Consider the following 12,886-nt stretch of genomic DNA (forward strand, 5'->3'; position numbering starts at 1 on the left):
GGTTACAGGCATGCACCACCATGCCCAGCTAATTTTGTATTTTTAGTAGAGATGGGGTTTCACCATGTTCTCCAGGCTGGTCTCAAACTCCTGACCTCAGGTGATCTGCCCGCCTCTGCCTCCCAAGTGCCGGGATTACAGGCGTGAGCCACTGAGCCTGGACTCCTGGTTGCTTTTAAGAGTCATTCTTTTTTGTCATTTGTTTTTTTGAGACAGAGTCTCGCTCTGTCACCCAGGCGGGAGTGCAGTGGCCGATCTCAGCCCACGGCAGCCTCTGCCTCCTGGGTTCAAGCAGTCCTCCCACCTCAACCCCCCAAGTGGCTAGGACAGGCGCCTGCCACCATGCGTGGCTCATTTTTGTATTTTTTGTAGAGTCGGGGTTTCACCCTGTTGCCCAGGCTGGCCTTGAACTCTTGAGCTCAGGCTATCCGCCTGTCTCGGCCTCCCAAAGTGCTAGGATTACAGGCGTGAGCCACTGTGCCCTGGGGCCAAGAGTTGTTCTTTCTCTTCCTTCCTTCTCTTTTTTTTTTTGTTTTCAACAGTTTCACTCTGTGCATAGGTATGTTTTTTGTTTGTTTGTTTGTTTATTGAGATGGAGTCTTCCTCTGTCACACAGGCTGGAGTGCAGTAGTGTGATTTCAACTCACTACAGCCTTCTCCTTCTGGGTTCAAGTGATTCTCCTGCTTCAGCCTTCCAAGTACCTGGGACTACAGGTGCGCACCACCACTCCTGGCAAATTTTTGTGTTTTTAGTAGAGACAGGGTTTCACCATGTTGGTCAGGCTGGTCTTGAGCTCCTGATCTTGTGATCTGCCTGCCTTTACCTCCCAAAGTGCTGGGGTTACAGGCGTGATCCACTGCACCCAGACCAGGTATGGATTTTTTTTGTATTTATCCTGCTTGGGTTTCATCGAACTTCTAGATTTGTGGGTGGCTGTCCATTATCTTTTTTTTTTTTTTTTTTTGAGACTGGGTCCCACTCTGTTGCACAGGCTGGAGTGCAATGGCTCGATCTCGGCTCACTGCAATCTATGTCTCCCAGGCTCAAGCGATCCTTCCGCCTCAGTCTTCTGAGTAGCTGGGACTATAGGCATGCATCACCATGCCTGGCTAATTTTTATGTATATTTTGTAGAGATGGGGTTTCACCATGTTGCCCAGGCTGGTCTCGAACTCCCAGACTCAAGTGATCTGCTTGCTGGCCTCAGCCTCCCAAAGTGCTGCAATTATAGGCATGAGCCACTGCATCTGGCCTTGTTATCTCTTCATGTGCCTCTGCTTTACTGAATCTTTAAGCTCTGCTTTTCAGTCTAGATTCTGGTTCTTTGGACTGCTGGGAAATTCTCTTTGCTCTCTAGTCTCACTCAGGATTTTCCTTATCTCTTGATTTTGCCCTAATTCTTTGACTTAGCCTTAGAAGGACTATCTGTCTTACATTCTTTGAAGACTTGAAGACTCAGAATGCCTCAGAGGTGTTTATTCCATGCTTCCTGTCTTGATCTCCTTCTACAGAGAGGGCTGCTGCCTTGAACATGGTAGAGGCTCTTTTCATGGGATTCTCTCCGCTTTTCTTCCTTGCCCTCAGACTTGCACACGTTGAAAACCCCTAGGGGGCTGGGCACAGTGGCTCACGCCTGTAATCCACCACTTTGGGAGGCCGAGGCAGGCGGATCTCGTGAGGTCAGAAGTTTGAGACCAGCCTGGCCAATATGGTGAAACTAAAAATACAAAAATTAGCCAGGTGTGGTGGTGCGTACCTGTAGTCCCAGCTACTTGGGAGGCTGAGGCAGAAGAATTGCTTGAACCTGGGAAGCGAAGGTTGCAGTGAGCCAAGGTCGCACCACTGCACTTCATCCTGGGCGACGGCAAGACACCGTCTCAAAAAAAAAAAAAAAAAAAAAAACCCCATAGAGAAGAGTTAGCATTGGGGCTTGTAGTTGGGCCTCCTCCAGATTCTCTAATACATTATCTGAGTCCACATGCAACCATTAAAATTAAGTTCATTATAGGTTTGGCTGGTTTCTCGTTAATCCTGTCAGTGGATTCCTGGTTCTGCCACTTCGCCAGGAATGAGAATAGCTATGGTCTCTTCACTTCTGAAGGGTTTGACATTTTCTCTGATTTAGCTTATTTATTATTTAGATTTCTTTACATCCTTAGCTTTCTGATGGTTGTTTTTTTTTTTTTTTTTTTTTCTTAAACTATGATTTTTGTAGCTTATCCAGCTTGTTGCAGTTTATAGAGTGAGGCTTGGTGTCTTGCAACTTTGAGCATTCTAGTCAGAAGTGGAAATCCTGAGCCTTTTGTTAGAATTACAAAATTTGAGAGCTGGAAGAGACCATAGAAATCATATAGTTTAAGCCAGGTGGGGTGGTGTGTGCCTGTATTCCTAACTACTGCCTGGCTCTACCTGGGTGACAGGGCAAGACCTTGTCTCTTAAGAAGGAAGAAATCCTGTAGTTTAGCCACTTTGTTTTCCTGATGAGGAACTGAGACATAAAAATGTGAAATTCTTTGACTACACAGCTGGTTTAGCCACAGATCCTGGAGTAGACACCAGATCTTTAAACTTACGGTTTATTTCTTTTAATATAAGCTGTCCCACTTAGTTCTGTGTTGTTAGAACAGAACACCTGAGACTGGGTAATTTATAAAGAAAAGAAATTTATTTCTTACAGTTCTGGAGGCTTGGAAGTCTGATACCATGGTGCTGGCATCTGGTGAGGGTCTCCTTTCTGCATCATCCCATGGTGGAAGAGAAAGAGAGGGCCAAACTTGCTTTTGTAATAGGCCTACTCCCACAATAATAACATTAACCCATCTGCTTCTTACTAGTGATTAATAATCACCACTTATTAGGCCCCACCTCCCAACACTTGCATTGAGGATTAAGTTTCCAACCCATGAACTTTGGGGGACACATTCAAAGCATGGCACGAGCCTAGTGAAATCAGACTGGACTCTTTCAGTAGGGCCAAATTCTCAGATGGGTCTGATAGGAAACAAACTTAAAATTTTGTTTTCACATCTCACAAGCTTTCTTTATTTTCTTCCTTCCTTTTCTTTTTCCTTTCCTTTCCTTTCTTTTCCCCTTTCCTTTCCTTTTCCTTTTCCTTTTCCTTTCTTCCCCTCCCCACCCCTTCCCCTCTTTTTGTGAAAGCAGGTTTATTAAGAAAGTAAAGGAATAAAAGAATGGCTACTCCATAGTCAGGGCAGCCAAATCTTGCAAGCCTTCTTCAGTTTGGAGAAAATGAGAGATAAAGAGGAAGGATATTCCAAAATTGTATGCCATTCTGAATTTTTTTTAAATTAGGGAATTGGCCAGATGCAGGGCTGATCTGTAATCCTAGCGCTTTAGAAGACTTAGCTGGGAGAATAACTTGAGGCCAGGAGTTCAAGACCAGCCTGGGTAACATAGTGAGACCCCATTTCTACAAAAAAAAAAAAAAAAAAAAAAAGCGTGGTGTATGCCTAAAGGTCCCAGGTACTTGAGAGGCTTACTGGGAGAATTGCTTGAGGCTACAGTGAGCTTTGATCATGCCACTGCACCACAGCCTAGGCAACAGAGTAAGACCCTGTCTCTTAAAGAGAGAAAGGGAATCTTCAACTAAGCGTATGGTTCTCTCCGTTTGATGAGAGTCCAGAGATGTTTTATATGGCCTTGCATAATGTGACCTTCTTTAGACCCTCACCAGAGTTAGCTCAAAAACAATAGCAATCATGTTTGATCTGTAGTCTGAAAAGCTGTGGTGCTAAACCCTGCTAGGATGGACTGACGAATAGTGTCAAGGTCTTGCATATCTTCATTATACCTTCTTTGGTATTAGATGGGCTGATAGGACTTTTTAAGAGTCCTGCTTGACTGATTATATAGGATGCTATTTCAGTGGCACAGTCCCTCCCCACCACCTCAGCAAAATAAGATGAGAGCTGTAACAAAGCTGAAGTGTTTTATTTCTTCATTCTGAGTGGGTTGAAACCAGCTGCCTCCTTCATGTTATTGGCAGACCTATGCATTCGCATAGAGTGAGGGTCCTGGTGGAATGCCTGGAAAGGAAAATACCATATCTAGGAATCTTCACTGATGTTTTCTAGTGGTATATCAGAATGTGATCAGATTCTGAAAAATTTGAGGATAGGACTTCCCTTCTCCAAAGCTTTCTACTGCCAGGTAGCATATGCTATTTACATTGAGTCATTCAGTACATAAATTAGGGTACCTACTAATTACCAGGTACTATGCTTAGGAAATGTCCCCAAAGCTACTTAGTCCCACACCTTTTGTAACAGACAAAGCCACAGAAAAAAGGAGGGGAATGGTGCCCTGGAAAATGAAGAGTAGAGGTTCTGAAGAATCAGATTAGATTAGATTGGGGAAGGATGGCAAAAGAAAAGGAAGTGAAAACGTTATTAGAAAGAAGAGAAAGAAAAGTGAAATGTTAGTGAGATAGGGAGGAATCCACTACATGTCCCTGTGCTCCAGGAGTAATAATGTGTTCCTATGAGCTAAAGACTGAAAAAAAAAAAAAAATGACCTCTGCTCTACGTTAATGCCTAAAACAATGCCTGGCACATGGTGAGCATTCAGTAAAATGTTGAATGAAACGTAATGGAGGGATGGGAGAGTCGAATCTGTTTAGTCTGTGTAAAAGATGTTTTAAAAACATCTTGGCTCATTCTGCTTCTGGGCCCATGTTGGGATTGCATTTCCTCACTCCCTTGGTTATACACGTATGACCATGTGACCTACTTTAGTCAGTAAAATGAGAGAAGTGAATGGTGTCATTTTTGGATGGAAGCTTTGTTGCTTGTTTTCTCTGCTACATTGCATGTCATTGGTAGAGATGGTAGGTACTTTAACAGCTTGGCTGACAGCTACGTTGGACTTGTGGCATGAGCACGACTTAGATTTTTGGGGGCCATCTATTATCCTGACTGCTACGAAAATTTATATTTTCATCTGGTTAGAATCCTCAGGTGTCCAAAGGTGCTTGAAGAAAGAGGCTGTGCACATGGCTCCTGTCCTATATTTGCGCCAATATTTCTTTAATGTTAATTAGGTTAGGAATTTTAGAATAAAGCCTCCTGCCAGGAAGAAGATAAGAAATTGGATGAAGGGTTATTATAATTATTTAAAAATTTCCAGCCATAAATTTGTAGAAAGGATTGTATTTCTTTTTTTTTTTTTTTTTTTTTTTTTTTTTTTTTTTGAGACGGAGTCTCGCTCTGTCGCCCAGGCTGGAGTGCAGTGGCCGGATCTCAGCTCACTGCAAGCTCCGCCTCCCGGGTTCACGCCATTCTCCTGCCTCAGCCTCCTGAGTAGCTGGGACTATAGGCACCCGCCACCTCGCCCGGCTAGGTTTTTTTTTTGTATTTTTTAGTAGAGACAGGGTTTCACCATGTTAGCCAGGATGGTCTCCATCTCCTGACCTCGTGATCCACCTGTCTCGGCCTCCCAAAGTGCTGGGATTACAGGCTTGAGCCACCGCGCCCGGCCGAGAGGATTGTATTTCTTTAGTATACAACAATTCAAATAACATCTCTCCCATTCTGAGCATACATATTAGCATAGGGCTTGGGAATAAAACTAAAGGAATATAAGACTTGTTCTGTAGTTTTGTAAGTTACAGACTTAGAATTGGGAGAATCTATAGGGATGTTATTACTAGTTTATCTGGTCTATGAATTTTTGAATTTCTAATATGGATGACTTACAGTAAAGCTGTAACTAGGAGATGGAGTCTCGCTCTGTCCCTCAGGCTGAAGTGCAGTGGCACGATCTTGGCTCACTGCAACCTCCACCTCCCAGGTTCAAGCGATTCTCCTGCCTCAGCTCCTGAGTAGCTGGGATTCCAGCCATGCACCACCATGCCAAGCTAATTTTTGTATTTTTAGTAGAGATGGGGTTTGGCCATGTTGGTCTGACTGGTCTCAGGTGATCCACCTGCCTTGGCCTCCCAAAGTGCTGGGATTATAGGCGTGAGCCACCCCGCCTGGTTGTAACTAGACTTACTAGTTGTAATCTAGTTACACATTTACTGTAAGTCATCCATGCCGGAAATGAACAACTAGAGATAAGCAACAAAATAAACATAATGGCATGCGCTTTTTTTTTTTTTTGAGACAGGGTCTCACTCTGTTGCCCAAGCTGGAGTGCAGTGGTGCAATCTCAGCTCACTGCAGCCTCAGCCTCCCAGGTTCAAGCGATTCTCCAACCTCAGCCTCCTGAGTAGCTGGGATTACAGGTGTGAGCCACCACACCTTGCTAGTTTTTGTATTTTTAGTAGGGATGGGTTTTACCATGTTGGCCAGGCTGGTCTCCAACTCCTGGCCTTGGGTGTTCTGCCCGCCTTGGCCTCCCAAAGTGCTAGGATTACAAGTGTGAGCCACCATGCCCAGTCTGTTTTGTCTTTAAGTTGAATACTTTGTTACTGTCTTCTCTGACTTTGAAAGTTTGTCTCTGTAGATAAGCATAGTTACTGATACTACCCAAAGCCTTTTAGACTTTGGCATTTTAGATTTAAGGTCCTGTGTCTCTTCCCAGGTTCCTAAGATTATTTGTTGTTAACAGTTTACACTCCCAGCCTCCTTGACGTCCAAATCCTGAAAGGGTCCCTGGTAGCTCTTACGTCCACCCACCATATGTTAGGAGCAAGGGCTTTGTCAAGAATGCAGTGAGCAAGCAGCTAAGCTGTAGCACTTGGCCTTCTCTGCCCAAAAAACTTAGTAGCTTTGATGAGAGCTTGAGACATGATCTCAGGGAAGGGCCAATTTGCTACAGCTACATTTATCTGTGCCAGGTTAGGAGATAGCCCTAGGTGAATATAAGAAAAGCTCAACCTTTCCCTTCAGTCCAAAAGCAACTGGGTTTTGGCCGAGGAGATGTGAGGTTGGCTAGGTTCCTGTTAACTCAAATTACTCGCTTGTCGATGGAGAAGAGCAAAATGAGTAAGAGCCTTTGTGGAGAGGGGATGGGGGAAGTGCTGTCAGTGAATGTGAACAGGCCAGATGACCCATGTCAGCATTTATCCAGAGAAGCAGCAGAGCAGGAGGTTGAGGAGAAAGCCAGAAAAGTAACCTTTATGTTTGTGGCCCTTACTTCAAACTTTCTTTGCACATCTAGACTTCCTTTTTGACATAGGTAGGCCAAGTTGCTCCTTAATAAGAAAAAAAAAATTCAGTTTCTATAGATTGGCGAGATAGGACAAAGTAAAGTTACTTCTTTTGTTTGCATTTCATTACTTTATATACTTAGTCTTAACTCCCAGTACCAGCATTGCTCTTGGTGTGGGGGCAGACCAGGTGACAGCAGGAAGTAATATAGCAAAGAGAGCAGTGCTTGAGCAGACAGTTGTGGCTAATGCAGTTTCAGGGAACTGCCTTATAAACTTAGGAAGCTGCTATCCAGCCTGGATTATAGAGAGCTCTTAATTCCATGGCATGGTAGATCACTGAAAGAAAGCCAAAGATAAAGCAAAAAGTCAACTTTATTCTTATAAATTATTCTCTGTACTTCTTTTTATTCACCAAGTTTTAAAAAACAAAACAACATCGGGCCAGGCGCGGTGGCTCAAGCCTGTAATCCCAGCACTTTGGGAGGCCGAGACGGGCGGATCACGAGGTCAGGAGATCGAGACCATCCTGGCTAACACGGTGAAACCCTGTGTCTACTAAAAAAAATACAAAAAACTAGCCGGGCAAGGTGGCGGGTGCCTGTAGTCCCAGCTACTCGGGAGGCTGAGGCAGGAGAATGGCATAAACCCGGGAGGCGGAGCTTGCAGTGAGCTGAGATCCGGCCACTGCACTCCAGCCTGGGCGACAGAGCGAGACTCCATCTCAAAAACAAAAAAAAAACCCAAAACAACATCAAACCAGCTAATCAAACTTAGTGATCACTCCCCAGACCACCCAGAATCAGCACTGGTTGGTAGGAATGGGTAGCATTTATTTGGAGGCAGAGAAATTGAAAAGATGCTGGAAAGGGTCCCTTTATGTTACCTTCCTTTTTACTCCCTTGTTGAAGTGTGTAGAACATGTAAAAAGAATATGGAGCCCCAGTTTTTTCCTGGGTCTAAGCTTTAAACTTTGCCTTTATGAAATTAAGCATGAAAGATGGTGGAGATAATGGCAATTAATAGGACACTGATGTGGATAGAGGATGAAGTGACCATCTGCTGGTCCAGCTGAGTTTTATATATGCTTTAGTCAGGCCAAGGAGCTCCATGGTTGACGTGAAAGTTGGAGGTAGTTGGAGACATCAGAATTTGGAATATAACTGCCCTAAGAGTTAAGGTGATGAGGGAACAATTTTCTTTCTAGGGTCACTAGGAGAGCATGAGAGGCCTCTGCCTTTTTTATTTTATTTTATTTATTTTTTATTTTTATTTTTTTTGAGACGGAGCCTCGCTCTGTCGCCCAGGCTGGAGTGCAGTGGCCGGATCTCAGCTCACTGCAAGCTCCGCCTCCCGGATTTATGCCATTCTCCTGCCTCAGCCTCCTGAGTAGCTGGGACTACAGGCGCCCGCCACCTCGCCTGGCTAGTTTTTTGTATTTTTTTTTTTAGTAGAGACGGGGTTTCAACGTGTTAGCCAGGATGGTCTCGATCTCCTGACCTCGTGATCCGCCCGTCTCGGCCTCCCAAAGTGCTGGGATTACAGGCTTGAGCCACCGCGCCCGGCCTACTCTGCCTTTTTTATGGCTACCTGGCACACACATCTTGACTTTCTTAATTAGGTCAGACCCCCAATGTGCAGACTCTCAGTAGTATCTTGTAGCATTCCTTGGTACCACTTGTCCTTTCTTCATTTCCTTGTTTACTTTTCTTCTTTAAAAAAAAAAATTGTCTCTAGTCACACGATAAACTCCACGAAGGCAGAGCCCAAGTCTCTCTTTACTCACCATTTTATCCCCATTGCCAAGGGATTGACTGACATAGATACTTATCAAATACTTACTGAATAATGGAATATGACTGAATTGTAAACACTTAATGGATCCACTGTATGATGTAGAGGTACAGCATGACTCCCAACTTACTAATTAAGGTGGGTCTACTTTCCAAGATCCTGGCTGAAAAGGCGCTCCAGCAGCATTTGGTCTAATGGATAGTGAAGGATCCTGAAGACTACTACTCACAGAGCAATGAGGCAGAATCACTGAACAAGCACTGCCATTGTAAATCCTTTTCCCCTCCCAGGTGTTTAATTGGTATAATCCTCATTGTCTAGTGGAATTACAGTTTGGTTTATAAATACTACCTTCTCTTGTTAGAATGTATAGTCTTCATCATCTGAGTACATAGTGATGGCTCTGCAGTTCTCAGTGTAGGCAAAGCTCCTACCTTCCCTAGTATCATTTTTTACCCACTCTACCTGGTTAATTGCTGACCAGTCACTGATAATTCTGAAAAGGCACTCTCCTTGAAGTTTCTAGTTTGTGAGGCTTCTTGGTCTGAATAAAATTTAAGTGGGGCAGATGTGGATGGAGGCCTTAAGTAAGGATCTCTCATTTTCATGGCTTTCCTAATCTGGCTACAACGCCTACTGTAGTGCTATTCTGTCAGATAACAGTGGTGTAATTTTTGACAAAGCATTTGTGCTTGACTAGATTTCTAGTGAAGTAGAAGTTTGAGAGAGAACTTGGGAGATCTTACTGTTCTTATTTCATTTGTCTATGGAACTGATTTTACAGTCAGAAATGTAAAACATGACTGAGCTTTAAGGAATTGTTTACGTTAAGGCAGGAAGGGTAGGCATGAACAAGCATTCTATTTCAGGTAGAGACTAGAGATGTAAAATTTTGGAAATAGTGGAGCCTTTGAGAAATACTGGTTTTCTTGACCAGCCTGCGAAACATAGTGAAACCCTGTCTCTACAAAAAATACAAAAATTAGCCGTGTGTGTTGCTTGCCTCAGCAGCACATATACTTTAAAAAAAAAAAGAAAAGAAAAAGAAAGCCTGGTGTGGTGGCTTCTGCCTGTAGTCCCAGACACTTGAGGGGCTGAGGTGGGAGGATCGCTTGAGCCCAGAAGGCAGAGGTTGCAGTGATCAGGCCACTACACTCCAGCTTGGGTGACAGAACAATACCCTGTCTCAAACAAACAAACAAACAAACTGGTTTTCCTAGGGTATTTCCTGGGGAGCAGGAAGAATCAAGATGTGTACAAACAGAAAAACCTTGGTGGGAGGGAGACGCGGTATTAAAGCCCTTTTTAAAAATCTGAAACTTTTACCAATACAAAAATTTATTTTTATTTTTATTTTTTTGAGATGGAGTCTTGCTGTTGCCCAGGCTGGAGTGCAGTGGCGTGATCTCACCTCACTGCAACCTCCACCTCCCAGGTTCTAGCGATTCTCCTGCCTCAGCCTCCCAAGTAGCTAGGGTTACAGGCACTCATCACTATGCTGGGCTAATTTTTGTATTTTTAGTAGAGACAGGGTTTCTCCATGTTGGTCAGGCCGGTTTCCAACTCTCGACCTCAGGAGATCCACCCGCCTTGGCCTTCCAAAGTGCTGGGATTACAGGCGTGAGCCACCGCGCCTGGCCCCAAAATGTATTTTTATTACTTACTTCCATAATCACATGGGCTAGATCACATAACAGCATTGAAAATCCAGTGGCTAAAGACCAAAGACAAGACTAATGGCTCAGCTGGATAATGGCAAATGATATGTTGGACTTAAGTTGTTTGACTTTTTTGGCGGGGAGCTGGGGGGGCAGAGTCTTGCTCTGTTGCCCAGGCTAGAGTGCAATGGCATGATCTCAGCTCACTGCAACTTCCACTTCCCTGGTTCAAGCAGTTATCCTGCCTTACTCCGGAGTAGCTGGGATTACAGGCATGTGCCACCACGACCGGCTACTGTTTGTATTTTTAGTAGAGATGGGGTTTCACCGTATTGGCCAGGCTGGTCTTGAACTCCAGACCTCGTGATCCTCCCTCCTCGGCCTCCCAAAGTGCTGGGATTACAGGCGTGAACCACCGTGTCCAGCCTTGAAATATTTTTTTAATTCAAAAGTTTATTCACAAACTTTTTAAGTGTTTTGTTACAAATAGACTGGTAAGCTACAGAATTTTTAGGACCTTTTTTTTTTTTTTTTTGGCGGGCTAGGGGGGCTGATTTCTGAGAAGCAGAGAAAAACTTGCAGAGGAGAAGCCATCTGTTACAGTAAAAGAAAGCTATTTTACTATTAGTGTCCTTCATATTAAGCAGATACAAGACCCATTCTCATTTATTAAAAGAACTGGAGGATAGTATCAGTTTTTATTGAAGCTGTCTTTCTCCTATTGGACAATGAGTTGAGTTTACTGAGGGCCAGAATCCTTTTGCTCATATCAGGTTTGCTCCTGCCTAGCATGTAGTAGTTACTCAATATATGTTTATATATTAAATGAATAAATTGTTGACTTTATTCTTTCTGCCTCAAATATTGTCTGGTCTTATTTGTTAGGAATTCTGACCACCTTATTTTCCATAATGCCTTATATCTGGTACTCTGGGTACTCTGCAGATTCAAGGATTAGGCCATTAAGAAACTGAAAGAACCAAGTTGCATTTATTTTTTTTCAGGCTGGCTAGGGAACCATCTACTGGAGTTGAGACTATTTTTTCCTGCCCTTTTAGAGGATATTTTTTAAAGTATGAAATATTTTAAGCGAACAGAGGTTGATATAACGAACCTTTATATACATACCACCCAGCTCTGTAAGAATCTAGTAATCTGCCATGCTTGTTATTTTAAAATAAATAACACATTAAAATGCAGAGAAATGATTCTGGTCTCTTTCCTTAATAACCTCCAAGTAGCTGGGCGCGGTGGCTCACGCCTGTAATCCCAGCACTTTGGGAGGCCGAGACGGGCGGATCACGAGGTCAGGAGATCGAGACCATCCTGGCTAACACGGTGAAACCCCGTCTCTACTAAAAAATACAAAAAAAAAAAAACTAGCCCGGCGAGGTGGCGGGCGCCTGTAGTCCAGGCTACTCGGGAGGCTGAGGCAGGAGAATGGCGGGAACCCGGGAGGCGGAGCTTGCAGTGAGCTGAGATCCGGCCACAGCACTCCAGCCTGGGTGACAGAGCGAGACTCCGTCTCAAAAAAAAAAAAAAAAAAAAAAAAACCTCCAAGTAATCATTATGAATTTGGTATTTGTCTCTTTTTTTTTTTTTTTTGCTTTTGCAATGTACATATGTACTTACAAAAAAAAAACTATTTTGCATGCATATAACTACTTACCTGTTCTCCTGTTTTATGAAGTTTAGGTTGTTTCTAATTTTCTTTACCAAAAAAATGAGAATTTCTCTAGAGAGTTTACTGTGAAGAAAAATGGCCAGGTCATAGAGTATGCTATTTATTTATTCATTTATATGTTTCTGCCAAATTGCTCTGAAGTTCTTGTACTAATTTAAACTCTAACCACTATTGTGTGTAAGTTTGTTTTTCCACACCCCTCAGAGTTGACATTAACAGAGAAGCATGGTTTTTCAATCTGAAATGTTCTTTTAAGGTAATCTTTTCCTATCAGTCACATTAAATACCTTTTCATAGGTATTATTGTGCAAGTTTACTTTTATAAATTGAAGAGCATTATTCGCATACTTATTTGTGCTGTTAGATTTTTGTTCATTGGATATTGATAGGCATAGTTAATAAATAAACATGCTCTTTAACAAACTAACACATTGCAGACTTCTTATATATTCTTTTAGATAGATGTTACTAATGTTTTACCCCTCATAAAACTCGAGTTCTATAAAAATATTATGAACCTTCCCATACTTGTTGGCATTTCAGAAATGGTACAACCTAATGAGCCTAAGTGTTACCAAGAATCTAGCGTAGTGAAATCTGGAGCCCGGGCCAACGTGTGTGAATTGCTCATAACATTTT

The 12,886-nt window shown here is 43.1% G+C and overlaps 1 protein-coding gene across 4 annotated transcripts in view; it reads left to right on the top strand.

The window, feature by feature from the left end:
- Window positions 1-12,886, top strand: part of MAPK6 (mitogen-activated protein kinase 6) — a 48,473-nt gene that overhangs the window by 13,808 nt on the left and 21,779 nt on the right. The window lies entirely within an intron of this gene.

Source organism: Macaca mulatta, chromosome 7, assembly GCF_049350105.2.
Source record: "Macaca mulatta isolate MMU2019108-1 chromosome 7, T2T-MMU8v2.0, whole genome shotgun sequence".
Taxonomy (NCBI): Eukaryota; Metazoa; Chordata; class Mammalia; order Primates; family Cercopithecidae; genus Macaca; species Macaca mulatta.